General features: G+C 34.5%; 1 pseudogene across 1 annotated transcript; it reads left to right on the top strand.

The window, feature by feature from the left end:
- The first annotated feature begins 13,050 nt into the window (after window positions 1-13,050).
- Window positions 13,051-22,441, top strand: LOC143539812 (protein NO VEIN-like; annotated as a pseudogene). Its single transcript, XR_013136499.1, has 12 exons — window positions 13,051-13,299; window positions 13,696-14,024; window positions 14,238-14,469; window positions 14,519-14,684; window positions 15,132-16,654; window positions 16,736-16,947; window positions 17,288-19,470; window positions 19,566-19,678; window positions 19,753-20,104; window positions 20,661-20,978; window positions 21,197-21,454; window positions 21,536-22,441. The product of XR_013136499.1 is annotated as a protein NO VEIN-like (transcript).
- The last annotated feature ends 440 nt before the right edge of the window (window positions 22,442-22,881 follow it).

Raw genomic sequence — 22,881 nt, forward strand, 5'->3', positions numbered from 1 at the left:
TATTTATATTAGCTTTATGTTTTTGCATATCTCGTGTATCAAATGTGTTTTTTTTATCTATGATGCTTGGATGTTTTCTTTTGTACACGAGGATGTTTAACCAGCAGGATTGATTCGAAACGATTTCTATGGTTTTGTCTCTTGTTGTCTTTTCTCAGCTATGTTTAGATATTCTGTTGATGGTTTTCTGTTTATATTAGAAGCTAGTTTGGCTAGTTTAAAAGACCATTGGCAGAGGTTTTCCGAAATGTTATTTCTTTTGATGTTTGATTTGTATATATCAGTGTATTTCAAGCCACAACTGTAAGTTTAAAATGATTCTTTCTGGGATTTTGGTATTGTTTGGTACTTACACTTGAGTTGAATCATGTTTTAAGATGGCATTAACTCCAACTTTTTGGTTGCCGGTCGTCTTTGGCTACTTGCCATCCGGCCTCATCGATAAGATAAGGCGTGGGATCTCAATTGCCCAAACCCGGGTGCATTTCCACTTTACAAAATATAAAATGTAATTATGTTAATCGTCTCATTTAATACTTCAAAAGAATTTGGAGCCAAAACTACCCATCTTGGATTGATTCTCTCACTTTTATTTTTATGTTTAACTAGTTCTTTACCTGGCGCGTTGCGCCAGGTTAGGCGGCTTGTTTTGCCAAAATGTTACATGCAAAAGCATAGCGTTAGGTAAACTAATAATGTGTCAACGATGAAAGTTGCAGTTGCTTTCTAAGTTTTGTCCTTGATAGCTGCTGATACACAATTCCTGCATGTTAATTTATAAAAAGTAAAATAATATAAAAATAATTTTTATAGAATCTTTATAAGTTCAAAAGACTCTATAAAGTTTTTAAAAATTTTATAAACATTTGTGGGCACTTTTTTAATGAATTGTGACATCCTACACTGGTTGGGGAGGAGAACTAAGCCTTCTTTATAAGGAGGTGGATACCTTCCCCCCATCATAACGCATTTTGGGCGCTTAATGGTAGTGGATGAGAGGAGAACTCCACAATTAAGCGTGTCCAGGTGAAAGTAGTATCAGGATGGGTGACCTCCTGGAAAGTATTCACTTGGGCAACCAAAAGCAAATTCGTGAGACGATGGTGGTACGTCACGGCCAAAGCGGACAATATTATGATGCGGCGGTAGCTGGGCTGTTACATGAATTAACAATTATTTATATAAACTTGAAAGTTAATAAAAAGTGGTTTTACTATGTTATATATATATATATATATATATATATATATATATAAGAATATATATATTTATAAAATAATATTAAAACCTACTGAATTTTATTAAACAAAAATAATTAAATTATTTTACAAAATAAAATTTAAATATTCTTATTTATAAAAATTATAACTGCTAAACCGAACCGAAAACTTTAAAACCAGCTATTAAGGCTGGTATTTTTATAAAAAAAAAAATTATGCCACGGATTAAAGATGGTGTAACAATTCGGATTTTTTGTATTAATAAAAATTTGCATTTATTATATTTAACTTTGCTTAACTTATTATATATTCTCATAACTTTCTAACTCGTTAAACAACTCTTAGAAACCCTTAAAATCGTTTAAGATGGCTAAAAAACCGCGTTTATAGAAGTACACGGACTAAAAATGACATTTTTGGAAATCTGATAGAATCCTACCCGACGCGTAGCGTAACGGGATTCCCCTCAGTTGGTCGTGTAGCGCGACGAACGTGCAGATCAACAAAATATCGATTTTGGTTCGTTCATTCGTTTTCAATCCTCCCAGTCTCTTTATAACCGATTTAAACGACATGTAAGCTCCAAGTAAATGTACATAGACCCATTTCAACTCTCTAACTCGTTTTCTTGTTCAATAAGGTTGAATCTTTCGGGTTTATTGTTTTATTTATTTCATAAACGAGCCTGTTTACCAAATAAACGAATTTACGGACTTTATTATTTAAACTAACATAACATAAACTCCTAAAAAACTTCTGTATCCTCAACCTCCATCTTTAATTTTCGTTCATATAGTGTTCATGGTGCTTTTCTTCAAGAAACTTCATTATACGGTCTGACTTTCAAGCTTCAAGACACTTGACTCGTATTTTCTCATCGTTCCTTTATCTTTCCGGGCAAGTTGTCTTCTGATAAAACATTTGTTTTCATCCAACTAACAAAAGCCTCAATCAATTGTATAGATTGATGGGGTTTTGTTGGTCTATTGCTCTTCGACCCGTTTAGGGTTATAAAAATCAATTTTGGTATGTTTTCAATTACTATGTCTTTTGGTCAAAACTAGCTTTCGGGCCAGAAGATTTTTATAGTTTTATGTTTGTTTTGATATTTTGAGTAGGGGTGTGAATTCCTGACACGACCCGAAACCCGACACGAAAAAATATAGATTTTGGGTCGGCTGACACGACCCTTTTCTTAAACTGGTCAACCCGAACCCAACACGTTTAAAAATGGGTTGACCTGTTAACCCGTTTAACAATTTTAGAGAAGTTAATATTTTAATTTTGGAGATAAGAAGTTTTAAATTTTAAAGTTAATTACATATATTTTTAATTTTCATATATCAATTAACTTTGGAAAATTAGAAATAAATAATTTCACCTTTTGTGTATTGGCCGATAATAATCTTACCTTTACCAACGGTCCCACCTGTCAACTATTTTTGTCTTAGTGGTAGTCCGTTAAAAAAATACTTAACGTCGTTAAGTTTTTTCCCTAGTTTCAAACCGATGTTTTAGTGCTTTTGATCGGAAAAACGATGCGAGTCGATTGATGTAAAACTTATCTCGAAACGGTGATTCAAATGGCTTGATTTTTGTTAATTGGAAATTCAAGCACCCGAACTGAAACATTGTTTCGTCGTTTGGATCACCATTTTGAGATAAGTTTTACATCAGTTGCCTTGCATCCTTCTTCTGATCAAAAGCCCTAAAACAACGATTTGAAACTTGGAAAAACTTAACGGTGTTAAGTATTTTTTAACGAAGGACCATTGTGAACAAAATTGTTGAAAGGCAGGACCATTGGTAGTGATTTTAAATGTGAGATTATTATCGGCCAATACAAAAAAAGTGGGATTATTTGTTTCGAATTTGTCATTAACACTTTTAAAAGTAAAACTAATTTCTTTGTACACTATTTTTATCTACTTTTTACTTAAAATATTTTCATTTTATTAGTTCTAATTATCTATTCTCTAGTTATTTCATTCGTTTGTTCTTATATTGGGATAAATATGTGAACCTAAGTTTGTTAATTGGGAATGAGATATAAATACACAAAAAAAGTTAGATTTATCACAAATTATTGGCAAGTTTTTATGAATAAAAATAATTAATTGTTTAATTTATTACCAAGTCAATAGGTATTACTCATACTCGTATATGAATGTAAAATGGGTTGACCCGAAACACGACCCGAACACGACACGATTTTAAATGGGTCGATACGACATGACAAGAATAAAAATATGGGTTGGGTTAGGGTTGAAAAATCTCAACACGCTAACCCGCCAACCCGAAACCTATCAACCTGTCAACCCACCAACCCGACATGATTGACACCCCTAATTTTGAGTGCACTGCTCAGAACCCGACCCTTGATTCGAAGTTTAGGATTCTAAACAGTACCAGCTCGTTTAAACGTTAAAAATCTCATATCTTGAGTTTTATTCATCCGTTTGACTTGATTCTAGCGGCTATGTTCTTGTTTTTAATTCTACTTTACTGTAACAAAGTTTCAGGTTCATTCGTGTTGGATCAGTCAGCACGTTAAAGACTCGAGCTTCGCTAATTCTTTATTATTATCTCTATCTCACCTAATTAATAAGGTGAGTAATCACTCCCCTATTTGTAAGGCCAAAAATTATGACTTACGATATAAAAAGAACGAAACCCGCTAAATATATTATGGTCAAGAAAATAATTAAAGTGCGCGAAAAATCCGGATGCGAGACGAGAGCTTCAGTGCACGCGTTTAGCTTCAACGGGGAGAAGAACTTCTAGAATGCTTGGTTTTAGCTATAAATAAGACTTCATTGTTAGTTTTTACATGTGTTTCGTATGGTGTAAATCACCCACCCAAGGGGAGCTCACCTTGGATGGGGTCTGTTCGTTTATTATATATTTAATCTTTCACAACCGATAATGAGATCTTTTATTATTATATTATCCGTTTATTATTTACTCGTTCGTTTGATTTACAGCACCCATCTTGATCGTTTATCAAGAAAAAAATCTGTTCGGTGTCGAATCCAGTGTTAGGGGACCTATACTATTTTACTGTTTTTAAAACCTTATTAGGGAATTTTTATGCATACTTATTCATATTATATATTATCCAAAACTAGCAAATCATGATTATTGTGTGGTTGATCAATTGAATGTTTAGATGCTACATGTTTACTTGCTTGCTTGTTTATTTTATCCCATTCGTAGAGGTCCAGAAGAAGTCTATCATTAAAGTATGAACATACGACGTCTTAGTAGCCAAATCCCGATTCGCTAGACAATGCTCAAATGACATCAATTACTTGCTCATTGTTTATACTCACAAATATTGTTTTGCTTATTTCTTTCATATTATATTATTACAACAAAAAAATTGGTGATTACTTGCTCAACTTTATGTTGACAAACATATTGTATTTTGTACGCATATTGCAGGTTATCTACATGATTGAAGTGAAGATATGAAAAACTTAGTTTGGCTTTAGGTTACTAAATAAAAAGAAAATTTGTTTAGATGTTTTTGATTATTTGTTTTGGATTAAATTGTATTTTTTGAGATGATGTGTACTTGATTTGAACTTTATAAAATAATTAGATATTGTCACTAATATTGTTGTAATATTGTCGTGTTAGTGCTTTGTGAGCTATGAATTAACAGTTCACGTCTGGCATTTCCATCTTAGGTTGGGGTGTGACAGATGGCTATTAACAATACATGTCCGCATATCGGGTTTTAAACCGTAAAATGAGTCGTATTTGTTATTTACGTGTTTTCGTTTTCGAGTCGAGATTTATAATAGATCCAAAACTTCATTATATCGTATTTGGAGAGTAGGATCTTAGTATTCCAACCCGATCTCAGTTCAAGTTCGGTTCAACCACCGGCTATCTCAATACTGAGTATCACGACCCATTTTTAATTGTTTTCAACTAGTTTTTCTACTCGGCGCGTTGCGCTGAGCAGCTGGCAAAACCTCAATGTTGAAACATGGGCGTTGGTAAAACCTGAGCGTTACGACGATGAGCCGATACAAATTCAATCAGTAACGGCTGCGTTAAAACCCAAAAAAATTAATTTGTCAAATTAGCATATAAGAAACCAAAATATTTAAGACGATGTTTATTTGGTTGGCAAATCCGGGCGATGGTAAAACCCAAGCGTTGTGGTCCCGAGCATTGAGGCGGTAACTTGACACGAATTCGGCCAGATTACGTACATTATGGTGCTGGAACTAAAAAACGAAAAAAAATATAAAAATTGAGGTGGACCAACAACCAATTTTATTTATTTATTTGTTTGTTTTGAGGGAGTTGGGGGGGGGTCGGTAAACTTTAGCATTGGTAAAAACCCTAGCATTGTCGGTCATGGTCTTTAAATAAGGTCGCGAGTCTGCGTGAACTCGGTTGGTTTTTTTCAAGTTTGTTTTGGTACCAGAACTAAAACAAAAAAAAATTGACGTTTGGTCGGTTTCTATTACGATAACTGAACTAAAAAACAAAATTTATCGAACAATACGGTGCCACAAAGTGGCCCAATTGGCCACTTGCGACACCAAAGTTCTTGTTTATATTATATAATAATAATTATAGGGAAAAACTATGGGTTAAAAATTTGTTTTGTGTTAATACAAAAATAAGTCATAGCAAACCAAATTGTCGGCAGACTTAAAAGGGGCTATGCATTTATACTGAGAAGTAAATGCAATATGTTTATTAAATGTTAAATACCATAAATATAAATCCATCAATAAACACAAACAATTAACTCATGGTAAGCCGTTGAATAATATGGTTACTACTTGGGGACTGAACCCCCCCTCCCCCCCGGGTCATGGTGTTGCACCAATTCAACCGGGAAACCGGACCGCTTGAACCAGTTTATTATGAAAAAAAATATTTTTTTTTTGAAAATTCTATTTTTCAACCTTAATCATCGTTTTTGGGGGAAGAGTTGTTCGGCCGGTCTAACCGATCGGTGAACCGGTTTCCCATCCGATTTGTTGTCCGATCCGGTTACGAAAGCATTGTTCACTAGTTCAAGAATTCAACTAGTCACATATATATTGTCATTTAATGAGAGCATTCTTATCCAACCCCTCATATTATGTGATGGATGTTTTTATAATTTAGAGAGTGATTTCGGGTGTTGTGAGTGAAAGGTTTTTATATTTTAGAAAAAATAGTGATTTTTCTGTATATTTGAAAAGTTACTGTTCATCCCATATAATTTTTTAATATATTTTGAAAGTGGTTGTGAGTGAAGGAAAGAGAAAAGGTAATGATAAAAGGTATAAAAAGTATTATTTAATTGAAATGGAGAGAGAAAATAAAGTGAGTTTTAGTGTAATTTTTGATTTGAAGATAGAGAGTGGGATGAGAATGCTTTGACTCAAGGCTAAATAATGTGAGTGTTTTACATTTTTAAAATGACGGTTAGCTTGGCACATGGTTTACTAATTATGCAGACATATGAAACTATAACCTATTGTATATGGCTGGCAATGAAACATGAACTCAATGGAAAAATCCAAAACGACTGTCCCATTTGTAGCGTTCAATTAAATTACTTAAGTTAATATAGAGGTTTAATCCTTTATTTGTTATTGGTTTTATCAAGTTTTATTAAACTTTGAGCTAATAAACTCTAGGAAGCAAACTTGCCAAATACCGAAACCTTTCCCATCTCCGCTTCCCTCTCTTCCGTTCGGCTTGACTAAAATAACTCACTAAACGACGGGGACGGGGAGGATATGATGTTGTTTGCTAAAGTACAATGGTGCTCACAAAATGATATGAGGATCGTCTAAGAGGTTCTAATCGAATCAAACTGAAGTAAAATGAGTCAATTGATAAGGATTTATGGTTGGTTTTGGTTTGATAGTTTATGGTCAAATAATTGTCGTAATACCCTTAATTGCAAGACAATGATGAGGAATAATGCGAAGGACGTTATGGATTGATGATTAATGGTCCCCTTCCAATTAAAAGTCCTAAAATATCAATTTAAAATTTGAAGTTGATGCCATTAAATTGTTTTTAACGAAGGTATAATAAAGAAAAAAATTTAAAAGGCAGAACCGCTAGAAGAATTACTCTTCAATTATGATTATTTTGTATTATTAAAACCCAATTTGCCCCCACTATATGGCAAAAGTAGTCGCCGGCTAAGAGACGGCCACGTTCTCGAGCGAACTGGTATGGCGAAAGCAGCAGCAACGCAGTAACTCTGGTCGACCATGCACTAGTGAAAACTCACTTCTGGCCATCAGCGAAAACGTATCTGTGTGGAGCGTCTCAAAGCCAGCATACATACTCAACGTTGTTTCGTTTGAATCATTAGGGTTTCGTATGCAAAACATTCCATCACTTAATCGTCTCATGCTCACTGAAGCCAAAGTAAAGTTTATGATGACTGATTTATTATTTAATACAGTTGATATAGATGCACAATCATGAAACTTGAACACGACTATCGTAACCATGTCTTTTTTTTTTAACAACAATTTTCAGATTTTATATAATAAGCATATAGCATAATTTATACCTTTCGGGATCCGAACCCCCAACGTTTTGGTTGCAGGTGGTAAAGCACTTAAATATTTATCTAAATTAATCAAATAAGTTAACATGTTATCAGGGCCGTCTCTGAGAATTTATATGCATCGGCCGAGCTGAAATAAAAAGGCCCGTAGACTCTAACAAGTAACGAAATAATATAAGCAAAAAAAATTTTAGGCTTTATGTAAATGGTTTTTTGTTTGGTTTAAACAATTAAATTTTTAAATGAGCCTACTTAGTTATGATTTAGGTTGTGTAAAAAATTTTTTTGTATAAAAATAAGCTTAAAAATGTTTCAAGTGAGACTAGAAACTACAACCTTTTGGTTGGAAATCATACCCATTTGCCACTAACCAAACTAGTTATTATATAATTAGGGTAAAACATTAAATATACATATTTTTTTTCATAAAAATATATATATATAAAAAAGTTTTGTGCCCCCGAAAATTAAGTGACCCGACCGGTTGCCCACGTTACCCTATGTCCCAACCGGCCCTACATGTTATAATAAATTGATTAAATGTGTCATAACGGATTGACATCAATTATGAGAGACCAATTAAGTAATGTAATTAAATTAGCATTTTACATAACAAACTAAAGTTAATGTTTAATTTATTAATTATAACGTACAGGTATTAAGATATTCAAACATCATAGATGTCCTAACTCCTAAACATTAATTTCTCTAGGAGTTAAGAATCTTATTTTTGACAGGAATAAATGTTATATATAAATAACTAGTTTTTATCTCCCGTATTAAAAGAGGGTTTTATATTTTTCATTTCTAATATATGTATATATATTAGATTTTAATTTTATTTATTGTAAGGAAATTAATAGTATACTTACGGTTTGATGATGAAAAAGTTAATAGTAAATAATATATATATTTTTTAAATAATCGGATATTAATTTTTAGTATATCTCTATTTTATAAGATTTTCATATCAAATATTTGGTAAGATTAATTTTTAATTTAATGAGATATTATAACCCGTTTAAAGGCTATCTAGATTTGGTGAGACACATACACGCGAATTCGGGTTAAATCCATAAGAAGTCTCTATTTACAAATAAAGCAATCTAAGGACTGAGAGAATGTAAGGAACAAACAAAAAGCTTTTATTTTTTGTTTATATATATTTAAGACACAATTAATACAATTATAAAATTAATGTTATAGTTAATAAATTCAGCATTACATACTTAAATTTTATTTTTAATAGATAGTATTTTACTATTTTCAACGCTAATAATTTTTTTGAATTCAACATTTGAATATAACTATCAAACATGTCTATTTGTATTAAATATTCATGAGAAATTGATTTTTTTTTAAAATATTATTCGAATTGTATTACGTGAATACATAAATACATATTCAATTATCATACATATTTACACACACATGTACGATATGCATCGTGTATATATATGTATCTGCATGTATGTACGTTCTTAAGAAATGTATTTCACAATGAGAAATCTTTATGTCTTGATTTTTGTATATGTGTTGTTGAATCTTGTTAATTATTCTACAGTTGATGGTTGTTTTGTAGTAAAGGGTTATAATGTACACATGTTAACCGGAATCCAATGGGACAACGTGATGGTTCATTGTAAATCGAGAGAAGACGATCTTGGAGTTCATGTACTTAATTTTTCAAACCTGAAATATACTTTTTCCTTTTGTGAGAATGTTTTAGAAAGCACCATGTTTCACTGTAACTTTTGGCGCAAAGAATCCATTGATCATCAATCATTTCAGGTGTTCAACCGCACCATGTTTAGGACATGCTATCAAGGTTATCATGATGGTAATACATGCCATTGGGGGATCCAAGTTAACGGCTTTTATTCCTTTGATAATCACGCTCGAGTGTGGATTAAACAATATGATTGGATACATTCTAAATCGCCTAAACAACTTGTAGATGAGCGGGAGCCTACACTTGGTCATTCCTGATGTTCTTTATAAATTTGACTAGGTTATAAACATGTACACGTGGTTGGGTACAAAAAAAAGTTGAATTTAAGGACATTTAATAACAAATAAAACATATTATATTTGAATACTTGCATTTGCAATTTATATTACATTTACAACTTACAAACATATAGTATTCTAAAATGTCCAGAATCTCTTCTGATTTCTATTGAAACAGGCTACTTAAAGAAAGTCACGCTATCAATTGCGATATCATCCTTGAACGTGAAAACACTCTCGCATCTTATTATTAACCACTTAAATTGTTTTGATTTTTACCTCATCTCCATATGAAATCAAAACTTAGAGCATGCTTATGGCCTTTAATTCTCCAAATGACACAGATATAGAAGTGACCATATTAGGTGGAATGTCTGAGATGACAATACTAGCACAATATTCTGCAGTTTGGGTTTAGTCTAAGGGGGTTGGGTGAAATTTGGGTCAAACCATAAACACGCTTAGCTAAAATGGTTGTTTTCGTGTTAACTTGACAGGTTCATGGGTTGACCTGTTTATTTATTATTTATTTTAAAATGTTTATATGTAAAAACTTGAACCGTATGAGTATTTTTTTGTGCCAAAATTTAAAACAAGTCATCTTTAAACGCAATTTTTTTTAACAAAAGTAAAATTAATATATTAACGTATAACTGCAAATATAAAATATAAATCTCTAAAAACTTCTTTAGATACAACATAAATGCTTACATTTTCAATTTACAAAAAACACAATTTGAATAAAACCTAACGGGCCGACCCAAATATATTGCCACGTATGCAAGTAATTTATCTAAGTCCGTAAATTCACCACATAAACCAAGATTTGATGAATCACTTCTATATATACATGCCTGGTTATTTTTCACCTTGGATTACTAAAGATAGCCAATATCAAAAACCAAATATCTAACCCCGGTTCATAATGTATGCATCTAAACCGTGACATGCTATATCATCTATCATTAGGAAAATGAGAAAATACCAATCAAATCTGAGGAAAAACTTACTATTTTGTTATAATCTCAAGTAATTGTTTTGGTAAAATCATTCTATTATTGATAAGGGTTTACTCGCATACTATAAAGTGGAAATAAAGAGGTAACAAACTAACAATATGTATAACCTAAACTTGAATCACAACTGCAGACCTTATTTCTTGCTCAAAAAATATATGCTAAAAAATTGAAAGAAAAATGCTAAAACTGGAGATAAAATAAAAAAACCTTTTAAAATAACCTGAAAATGGAATATTATGAGTAAAGCAGGTGAATACGAATTGAAGGTTCCGATTTTGGGATCATTGATACAACATGTGTTTGCCCATTCTTTAAACCGCAAACAATCATCAAAATTTAAGACATATAAACCAACAAATAACATGAGCGAGTAATATGTAGATAAAAGTTAAAATATATTAATAAAAACATTTTTATAGATAACCAAGCAAACAAGCATCAATGTTCATGTTATCAAAAGTCGTCACATGACATGTTTTTAAGTTTTTGACATGGTCAGTGTAAAAGATTTCACGTGCCACTTTCTTAAAGGGTCCATTTAGTTATTATCATTAGTGAAAGGTAAATTCAATGTTTATTTGGGCATATATGAATATTAACATGTCTATTTCCATTAAATTCTCATATTATTTTCGACGATGAAACTAATACATTTGATCTCAAAGTCAAATGAACACGCAAACAGAATACTTTGTGAAAGAACATCATTTTTATTACGAAAAGGCAATTGTTCATCAAGACCCACACAATTTTAGAAAAACACAATGCTAAAATCGGTTATGCGCTATAACCGATTCTGTCGGTTATGTTACTAAATGGCTGCACAAATCAAATGGGCCACAACTTTGAGTTCAAATCAAATGGCCACAAGTTTGAGTTTTAATAAAACGCATTGTGTAAATTATTATTAAATCCAAACTTTGCAAATTGTAACAATAAAAAATTTAAATCAAACTTGCATACGGTTTGAGATTGCAAAAACTGAAGACTTGCGATCAAACAGTTGCAAGAGAAGATTAGATTGGGGTTTTATTTAGGTCATCAGTGTTTGTTAACAAACCGTTTGTCTCTTCATTTTGGCTCTTGAATAAGAAAAGCCCATTTAAAAATAGGGATTATAATTAGGAATTTGATTAGTCAAGTTCTTCAGCTCCACGCCTTGCAGAAACCTTTTAGTACGAAAAGCGATAACCATAAACTGTAAGGTAACACACTTTGATGGTTTTGGTATTAGGTGTTGGTTCCTCGGTTATGGCTTCCAAGTTCCAAACTGTTTCTTGCTCACCCTTATCTGCATGTGCTTGCAGGTTTTTAGTCTTACCATGCGATACGAATATATGACTATAACTATACTGGTCTGTAAATATAAAAGGTAATAGGGAAAATTCCTAAAATAGCCCTTTTTAGAGAGAGAAAGCCCAAAATAGCTATTTTTTCCTCAAAATTTTTTAAAATTTGGACTCTTCAAACGCATTGGGAAAAAATAATAAAGATGAGGGAGCATGCCAAATCTTTAAAGAAAGTTAGGAAGCAGACCAGATTTGAGAAAATATTGAAGGTAAAGTCCAAATAATTTTGAAATGTTAGAGCAAAAGTTCAAATTTTTTCTAAACTTTTTATCTCAAAATACCCTCTTGAGAAACTGCTATTTATGTTTCATACTTTATCCGTCCATATTTTCAAATTCTTGAAAAAAAATTTATAAATCTCGTCTTGAGAGACGAGATTGTACCACCACCACCCACCGTTCGCCTTCTACCACCACCACTTCCGCCACCATCCACCACCACCCACCGTTCGCCACCACCACCATCCACCCCCACCACCCACCCACCGTCCGCCACTACCATCGATCACCACCCGCCACCATCGTCCGCCACCACCATCCATCACCACCACAGACGTGGTGGTCTGTGGTGGTGATGGATGGTGGTGGCGGACGATGGTGGTGAGTGGTGATCGATGGTAGTGGCGGACGGTGGGGGTGGATAGTGGTGGTGGCGGCGAACAGTGGGTGGTGGTGGATGGTGGCGGTAGTGATGGATTGCGTGTTAGCTTTCAAACATACAACCCACCAGCAATTTCACAAATTGCAATTCAGTAAATTGAAAAAAAGAAAGAAAATATCCACGTGGCATAATCTGATTACACAGTAGCACAAAGTGTGGGTTCCACATCAGGCCCAAATAACAGAGACCTTTTATTTACTTTCCACTTCAAAAACTCGCGGTTTCTCCGGCGAACTTCCAAAATGTACGGACATAATAATAATAATGGCCGTCGTCAACAGTACGGCGAACGCAGTCGCAACGCGGTATCTCCGGTGGATCGTGCAGTAGTGAAAGCTCACTCGGATCTTCTGGCCACCGGCCAAACCGTATCCGCGTGGAGCATCTCACAGTCAGCATTGGCGACGCTCAACGCTGTTTCGTTTGAATCGTTAGGGTTTCATATGCAGAACGTTCCATCACTCTATCGTCTCATGCTCACTGAATCAAAGGTAGTAAGTAAACTTTATGATGACTGATCAACGCTTTTTATTTATTTATTTAATCAGTTTTTGGTGTTTTGATGATTTTTGTAATTGGTTCACATTATTAGTGTGTTGACCTGAAATAGTTAGTGTGTTGACTTTGAGTTGGTTAGATATTTATTATTCTAACTAACACACTTGTGTTAGCTCATTGATTGTTGGAGATTAATATTGAGACGAGTTAAAAGAAAGTTGAGTAGGATTAGTATTGTTTAGTTTAGTATATATAGATAGGTTAGGGGTCATTGCAAGTGTGCCAAGAAGTTAATAAGCAGATGGAGTTGGACCAGTTGGTCTTGGTTGAGATCAAATTCCGTGTTTGTGGGCCCGATTGTCAACAGACAGCTTGTTTTGATGTTGTAGGCCAACTCATTTGTACACTGCTTTGTTGGAGTTCAAAAGATCACATCATTACATGACTTGGAGATGGCAATCTGTGAAAGTGAGGGAGTTAGGAGCTTTGAAGAACTTGGGTTGGGACCTATTTTGAAGCATCCACTGGTTGTGCATTATTTTTCTCTAGAGCCCGAGGTCACATAAGTCTGCAAAATTACTACCGAACAAATTGTTGCTTACCTCAGCAAACTCCCCCGCAAAAAAGGAAAGACCACACCAGATGAGTTATTGGATTTTATAGCAAAGAAGAGGAATATAAGCCGAGAAAATCTATGCGTACGAATTCAAAGTCTGGGGTACGATTTTTATAATTTGATTATTACATGCTTACTGGTTTAGCTAAAAGAGACTTACATAATCTGTGAATGACAAAGTAATTGTGTTTAATGAAAGCACCCTCATTAACAAAGATTCCTCTTCAGCATGCTTGTTTTTTTTTATCAAAAAAAACTTATTTTAATTTAGACTATTATAAAAACCTTGATTTTTTTGCTGATGTACATTTACAGTATGCACATTGGGCATATCATACGTGGAAGGCAATCTGGAAGCACTATTCTTAAGAAGTGTCTTGATGGATTAGATGCAAGGCCGGTTCTTGATGACAACGAGGATGATGATGGAAATTCAGCAAAAGATGATGAAAATGATAAAACTAATGATGTACAAGATTCTAAACTTTTTGCATCTCAAAATACTGCACAAACATCAAAAGTTTGTCTGGATACTGAAAGGGATTGTGTTGCTTCGCTTGAAGTGAAACAAGGATCTGAAATTAATTTTTTCACAGATTGCATCTATAAAGCTTGGTTTGTGGGACTGCATAAGTTCTACTTCTCAAGTGAACAACAAAGAGGTAGCTATAAATACATGTGCTGCTGATGTTAACACAGAAGTCCATCCAACTGAAAAGAACACTTTAGTTGTCAATAAGCATGCTTTGGAGGGTAGTGTTGGTAATTTGCATCCTTTGTGTGCTATATCTTTCTAAATATTGTTATTTGCTATTTGTTCTATCTCTCTCGTTTTCTTTCTCTGTTCCAAAAGGGGTGCTAGGATTTGAGTATAAACTGATTGTAATCAGTTCTGAGTCTTTCTTGATAAGGATTATGGGCTTTCATTCTAGGGTTTGTCAACAATATGTTTATAGGGCTATGATTAATAACCGATTTTAAAATAAAACATATCTGAAAATTAGTATGATTAATCATACACAGTCAGATCACCATGAACATCTCAAAGCGGTCACAAAAATCAGCTGTTAAATGTAGCCCTAAGGGATTTACTTAGCCTTTTCTTTTCTTATTTTAATTCGATTAAAAAATCTAATGTTTCTTTCTGCTTTTCAAAATGATTTATTATTGAACTTTTTGTGAGTTTTCTTTCGTTCTGTTCGTTCACAGGAATTGATCTTGAAGATGTTCTAAAATATGTTGAGCGGTATTTTGTGTCTTCTAATTCTGTTCCAGACAATGTAAGTAATCCAAGAATCCACATGATCTTTTTAAGGTAGATCTGCAAGTTAGAATGTTCTCTAACTCAATATTTTTCTGTTAATGACTGTGAAACCCTTGGTCTTGGAGATATTTTCACATTCTTAGCAGACCATATTTCTCTACTGCCTGCCGCATGGCAAAAGTTTTTCATAATTACTGAAAAACCCGAGAAGCCTTTGGTTAAGGTTTGCATGAGTCAACATTATATGCTTGAGTTATTATCACAAGCTGCTAATAGCTTAGGGGAAAATGAAACTTTAAATAAGTTAATGGTTTCTGAGCTGTTAAGAATGCAATTTCCTTCTGCTGGTCTGACATTACTAGAAGTGATGTTACAGAAGATCTTTTGACTCCCAGGAGAGAGATTAGTGATAATCTGAACTCAAATATTGTGTTATTTTCTTCGACTTTAACTGACTTTCGGGCAGAAAAGGATCTCTTGGATACTCATGTTTGTGCAAATGACGCAGTTGAACTGTTACTCAGGGCTCCAATGTTGGTAGATTTAACCTCATGGTCATGTTGGGACTATAAATTTGAACCTTCATTAGGTCCTCTTGTAGGGTGGTTATTAAGTTATGTAACCACCAAGGAGTTGCTTTGTTTAGTAACAAAAGATGGAAAAGTTTTACGGATTGATCAGTTAGCAACCATTGATTCCTTTCTAGAAGCTTTTCTTCAAGGGTCTTCTTTTGAAACAGCTTTAAAGCTTGTTTCTTTGATTTCTTTATATGGTGGTAAACGAAACGTACCGCTATCGCTTTTAAAATGTCATGCAAAACATGGTTTTGAAATAACGTTCAAGACTTCCTCACAAATTGCTTCAAGATTTATTCTTGATTGTCTCGGATACTTGCCCAAAGAGTTCAGAAGTTTTGCAGGAGAGTTATTGGTTTCTGCGTTTCGTTCGATTACTAAAGATGCTTACATGGTGATTTTGGGTGAATGCAAAAGTGCAAAGGATCATATGATGATTCGTGAACTTGGATTATCACTGGGCATAGTGGAATGGTTTGATAATCATTCTTTACTTCTATCTCAGTCCAAAGAAACAGTTGAAAATAAAATGTCCTTTTCAGATAATAATCATCTTTTACTTCTATCTGAGTCCAAAGAATCAGTTGACAATAAAAGATCAGTTTCAGAAAATGAAGTTACTCGGTCTGCTGAATTCAACCTACCTCGTGTGATGCCTCATAAATTGTGTGGTTTTAGAGACGACTGTGTAAAGCCATTTTTAGACTCCGTGACAGAGAAAAATGCAAACCAGTATTATTGAGTCTATTAGAGTTCAAGAATTCGGTTTGGACTCTAATATTTCAACCACTGAAAATATCATTTTGAAAAAGCAACATGCTCGTTTAGGAAGAGCACTTTTTTGTCTTTCACAAGAGTTATATTCTCAAGACTCACATTTTCTTCTTGAGCTTGTAAGTTTATAGTTTTATTCTTTCATATAATCCTCTTTCTTCTTGCAACAATGACATGTTTTTTCTATCTTCATTTTGTAGGTTCAAAATGCTGATGATAATTCATATTCGGCAAATGTGGAGCCCACTTTGGCATTCATTCTTCAAGAAAAAATATTGTTGTATTGAATAACGAAAACGGTTTTTCTGCTGATAACATTAGAGCGATCTGTGATGTTGGGAATTCTACCAAGAAAGCATCTAGTGCCGGATACATTGGCAAGAAAGGGATTGGATTCAAATCAGTATTTCGGGTATTTCTGTTAAACTTTTCGTCCAACTTTTATTTTAGATAACCAATATATTTTTGTCAGCATGAAACATCTATCAAAGTTTTATAAATCTAATATAAGGCCATATTAAATGTAATTGTTCACTACAACCACTAAGATGATGACTGACAGCTGGTATGTTGGAAATTTTGTGTGATCTCGATTCAACTTTGCAACCGATAGAAGCTTGTGTTTTTGCTTGCATGATGATTGGAACCAAATCTTTGATATAACCAACTAAGCTTGTTATCATGATATTTAATTTTGTGAGTATTTGCTTCATATATGATCTGCTGAAAACATCTCTTTTATGTATATGCAGGTTACCGATGCTCCAGAAGTTCATTCTAATGGATTTCATATCAAGTTTGACTTAACCGATGGTCAAATTGGTTTTGTTTTGCCAACAATTGTGCCTCCTTGTGACACGAATTTCTTCACAAACTTGGTCTCATCAAACACCACTAATCAAATGAATACACACTACAATACATGCCTTGTGCTTCCCTTGAAGTCAATGTCAAAGTCAAAGCCAGCTGAAACTTCCACTGTAGACACCATCACCTCTATGTTTTCAGATCTTCATCCATCTTTATTACTTTTTCTTCATCGTCTTCAGTGTATCAAATTCAGAAATTTGATTACTGATTCATTCATCATCATGAGAAAAGAAATAATTGGTAATGGTTTAACCAATGTTTCTGTTAGGAATGAAACGTTGACTTGGTTTGTTGACTCCCAGAAGTTGCAGGCTAATGGTATACGAAAAGATGTAAACTTCACTGAAATTTCAATTGCTATGGCTCTTGAAGTTTTAGAAAATGGCAGTTGCAATCCAAAGTTAGATCAACAATATGTTTTTGCATTTCTTTCTCTTAGAACATATGGTTTGAAGTTTATAATCCAAGGGGATTTTATTCTTCCTTCTTCAAGAGAAGAAGTTGACGGTGATAGTCCGTGGAACCAATGGTTGTTATCTGAGTTTCCAAGTTTGTTTGTTAGTGCTGAGCTGTCATTCTGCCGCCTTCCTGGTTTTAACAATTGTCTTGGAAAGGCTGTTTCCGTCTTTTTAAGCTATGTTCCTCTTGTAGGTGAAGTGCATGGATTTTTTGCTCCACTGCCCAGAATGATCATATCAAAGCTGTGCACCTCAAATTGTTTGCTTCTAGAAGGGGAAAATGACAAGTGGGTCCCACCGTGTCGGGTTTTAAGAAACTGGAATGAGCAAGCTCGAACTCTTTTGCCTGATAGCTTGATTCACAAGCATCTTGGTCTCGGGTACTTGAATAAAGAAATAGCTATATTTGATTCACTCGCCCGCGCTTTAGGTATCAAGAATTACGGGTCTAAAGTTTTGGTTGATATTTTGTCTTCTTTATGCCGTACAAAAGAAGGTTTAGCATCAATGGGCCTTAACTGGCTATCTTCTTGGCTTAACGAGTTATATTTAATGTCCCATCAAAATCCTGTTGATTTTAAAGTTGGCTCTGATGTTTTGAACACTTTGGCAAACACACCCTTCATTCCTCTTCTAGATGGTAGTTACGGTTCAATCAACGAGGGTGTGAATTGGATGAATGCAGATGGTTCATGTAACGGCCTAGAAGCTTCTACAAGATTGTTTGCTAACCTTCGAATTGTTAATCCTGCGCTTTTTGACGGTTCAGTCACTGGTAATTTAACTCGAATGCTTTCTAAAGTTGGTGTTCAACGGTTATCTGCACATCAAGTAGTAAAAGCACATGTTTTGCCAGTTATTTGTGACAAAAAGAATATAGTCAGTAAAGATCTTATGATAGAGTACTTATCGTTTATAATGGTCCATCTACAAAGTGGTTGCTCAGATTGCTTTACAGAAAGGGAGCGCATAATCTCAAAGGTTTACAGTAAAGCCGTTATTTTGACAAATCATGGCTTTGTTATACCTTCTGAGGTTGCAATTCATTTCAATAATGATTTTGGGAATCATATCGATATCAGTAGGCTGATTAGTGGTGTTGATGTAAAATGGTATGAGGTTGATCAAACCTATTTGAAGTATAGTTCTCTGCAACACTGGAGGGAGTTTTTGAAGGAAGTTGGAGTCACTGACTTTGTGCAAATCGTTAGAGTTGAGAAAACTGTTTCGTCTCAGGCTTTTCTCACAAATATGATGTGGGATAAAGTGATTCTCCCACCTGGATCAACTGTTATCGATTGGGAGTCTCGAGAGTTGATTGAGTTATTAGCAAAAGTGTCACTAAGTGGTGATCGTGAAAAGTGCAAGTATTTGTTGGAGGTTTTTGATGAGTTATGGGATGATTGTTTTAGTGATAAAGCTGAAGCTTTTTGTATTATAGATGGAGAAAATAAACCTTTCAAGTCTTCACTAGTAAGTGTTCTCAATGATGTTAAGTGGGTGGTTTCTAGCTTGGATGATGGGCTTTATTGTCCTAAATGTTTGTTTTATAATTGTGAGGAGTTGTGCTTGATTTTGGTGATAATGCTCCTTATGCCGTTCCAAAGGTCAATATGTGTATCCCTTTTCCCATATAAAATTATTATTTTAACTTGTAAAACTTCAATGTTGTCACATTGTGCCTTTTTTGTATATGCAACAGATTTGAAGTGTGAAATTGGTGACTAGCATCGGTTTCAAGACTAGTGTTACCCTTCATGATGCTTTATCTGTACTTGAAATATGGAAAAGATCTGCTAAATCTTTCAAAGCTAGGTATGTTGTGTTTATTGGATTATGTGTTTTTCTGCCATTAATCTTTTCTGACAGTTTATGGCTTTCCACACCAGCATATCACAGATGTCCAGATTCTACTCATTCATACGGGATGAATTGGTTTCTTCAGATCAGGAAAGCATAGCAAACTTAAGCAGTGGACCGTTTATAGTTGTTCCACTGTCTTCAGTTTCTTCAAGTGAAGTTGTATCTGGTGAACTTCTATCTCCTCAGGAAGTGTATTGGCATGATAATATGATCAATAGAGAATGTGAGAAGAGCAAAATGTTAAGCCATTTGTATCCAAGTTTTCATGATTTTTTTGTTAATGAATGTGGAGTAAAGGAGAACCTACCACTTCTAGATTACCTTGCGTTTTTACGCCATTTATCAACTATAAATACTCCATTGGAAGCCGCCAAAAAGGTAAGACCCCTTCACGTTAATGTCACATAGAGGTGCTTTTGGGGTCAATATGGTTCAGTTGACCATAAGAGTTTTATGGAACTTTTTATAAAGGGTTTTGATGATGACATCCTTAAGGGCTGTTTTTATGCTTAAGCAGTGACACATTAACAATCAATTATCAACTGCCCATAACTCTTAACCATAAAGCAACACTGTTTAAAGCATGAAAACATCTATTGGCTGTCGTTGTAAAACCCGTCAACAAGTTATAGATTGTTCCTATCGTTTGGTAGAAGTTATAAATTTGGTCTCTGAGTTTTATATATTACTTTGGACGTTTGAGAATTTTATTTATTATTTGTGACGTTTGATTTTTTTTTTTTTACTTTGGACCGTCGAGACAAAGTTTTGAAAATAGGGACGTCCAATGTAAAAAATCGAAGTTTAGGTACGAAGTCTGTAAGTTTTGCCAAACTACTGGGACGGTTACAGTAGTTTACTTTAAATAATAAGTGTGCCAAATATTATTGCAGAAGTTTTCTTAATGGCATTGTTTCATTTCTGATCTTGACAGGTTTTTGATGTTTTTGTAATGTGGAGTGATGGACTCAAATCTGGGGCTTTGAGTTTTGTGGATGTTGAAATGTTAAAAGGAAATCTTGAAGAAAAGAACACGAAGGTGCTTCCGACCGCACAAGATAAATGGGTTTCATTACATTCATCATTCGGGCTCGTGTGTTGGTGCGATGATGCAAAGCTTGCTGATGAATTTGAGGAGTTGAATAATATTATTTTTTTCTGTTTATGTGACCTAACTGATGAAGAAAAGAAGATGCTTGAAGTGAAGGTTTCTTTTCTTATAAAAAATCTTGGAATTCCCGCTCTTTCAGAGGTAGTCACTTTTCTCATGTCATCTCTAGTTTAGCTTATCAATGAATCAATATCGTTTATGTTTTATCCTGTCAAATGGGTCAAAAGTATCCCAAAGAAATAACATAGGTTTGCTTTAAACAACCATTGGTAACAAGAAAACACGTGCACTCGCCAAAGATGATTTTACGTGGATAGTGTAGATGCTATGAGGTTTAAATGACTTGTGATCTATTGCAGGTTGTTACTTGTAAAGCAATATATTACGGGGCAATAGGCAATGACTATGAAACTTCATTGGTGAACTGGGTTCTTCCTTATGCTCAACGTTACATCTCTAAAACATATCCTGAAAGCTATAATCAACTGAAGGTGGCTGGATTTGAAAAAATAAATCGACTGCAGATTGTTGTAGTTGAAATGCTGTATTATAAGAATGTTATTAAGGCATCCAACTTGGTGTCAAATAAGAGACATGAAAGTATCTGCCTTCTTCAGGTATCATACATTTTACTTATGCATTTCAAATGTAAATTTCAAGTAATTTGACCTGATCCGTTTCTGTATTGATGCTTACAGGATGAGATCTTGTATGCAACGTGTGACTCAGATTCTCATTCCATATTCATGGAGCTTTCTCGTTTCCTGGTCAAAGGTGATCCTGAACTTCACCTCGCAAACTTTCTTCACTTAGTTACAACTATGAACGAGTCAGGTTCCACAGAGGAACAAATAGAAACTTTTGTCTTAAATAGCCAAAAGGTGCCAAAACTATCAAATGAAGAACCAGTATGGTCAATTCAATCTATGGATGTCATGTCATTGGATACGATGACATCAGCAACAAAATGTGGCACTAAAAGAATCTTTAGGCCCAGTTCGTCATTTGAAAGTACTAGAAACTGGCCACCGGCTAGTTGGGAAACCGCTCCTAACGCGGTTGGCTTGGTCAATGTTGAACCAGGCTTGGTTGACCAAGATGGTTCATTGGGTCATGTGGGAACCAACACTGTTGACGCGGCTAGTGTTGACCAAGGTGATTCGTTGGGTTTTAGCCAGAAGGACCAGCTTTCTCATGGTCTGGCCAATGTGGAACAAGCGTTACCTACAGGGAAACGGGGCGAGGAGTTGGCGTTTAACTACTATAAAAATAAGGGTATGAAAGTTGTGAAATGGGTAAATGAAGCTAGTGAATCCGGGCTACCATATGATATTGAAGTTTGTGATGATGAAAATCGAAAGGAATACATTGAGGTCAAAACAACCGATTCTGAAACAAAGGACTGGTTTGAGATATCAGTTAATGAGTGGCAATTTGCAGTCAAGAAAGGCGAATATTTTAGCATAGCTCGTGTAGTTTTGTTGAGTGATAAACAGGCTCGAGTCACTGTATTTAAGAATCCGGCTAGGCTTTGTCAGCTCGGTCAACTGACACTGGCTGTTTTGATGTCGGAGAAGCAGAAGGATGAGTTTGTTCTCTGTTGACTTTGTGTATCAAATGTTATCTTAGATGCTTGGAAGTCTTGTTTTGTACGTAAGGATGCTTAACTAGTAGAATTGGTTCGAGACAATTTTGATGGCTTGGTCATTTGCTGTCCTTTGAACTATGTTTAAATATTCTGTTTGTTTATATCAAAAGTATTGCTGCGGGTCGGGAGTGGTTTGAGTGAGTTTGGTTCATTCACTTGTCAAAAGACTGTTGGTTAGTTGGACCGGCACTGACCATGGATAGTCGATGGCAAGGTTGGACCGTGCATATACCGTATCATGTGGAAAAATTAACTAAGCAAGCATCGTCAATCGGTCAAAACGAGTTTGTTTAAAGTAGGTCAACCATCATTCATAGCTTTCGTTATAGCAGAACCACTAGACACTATTTGGATAGAATCCACCTTAGTATCCTGATTGCCAATTGTTTGGATGTC

This window comes from Bidens hawaiensis, unplaced genomic scaffold (genome assembly GCF_021521415.1).
Source record: "Bidens hawaiensis isolate Kalapana, Puna unplaced genomic scaffold, B.hawaiensis_p1.1 tig00012057_1, whole genome shotgun sequence".
In the NCBI taxonomy this organism is placed as follows: Eukaryota; Viridiplantae; Streptophyta; class Magnoliopsida; order Asterales; family Asteraceae; genus Bidens; species Bidens hawaiensis.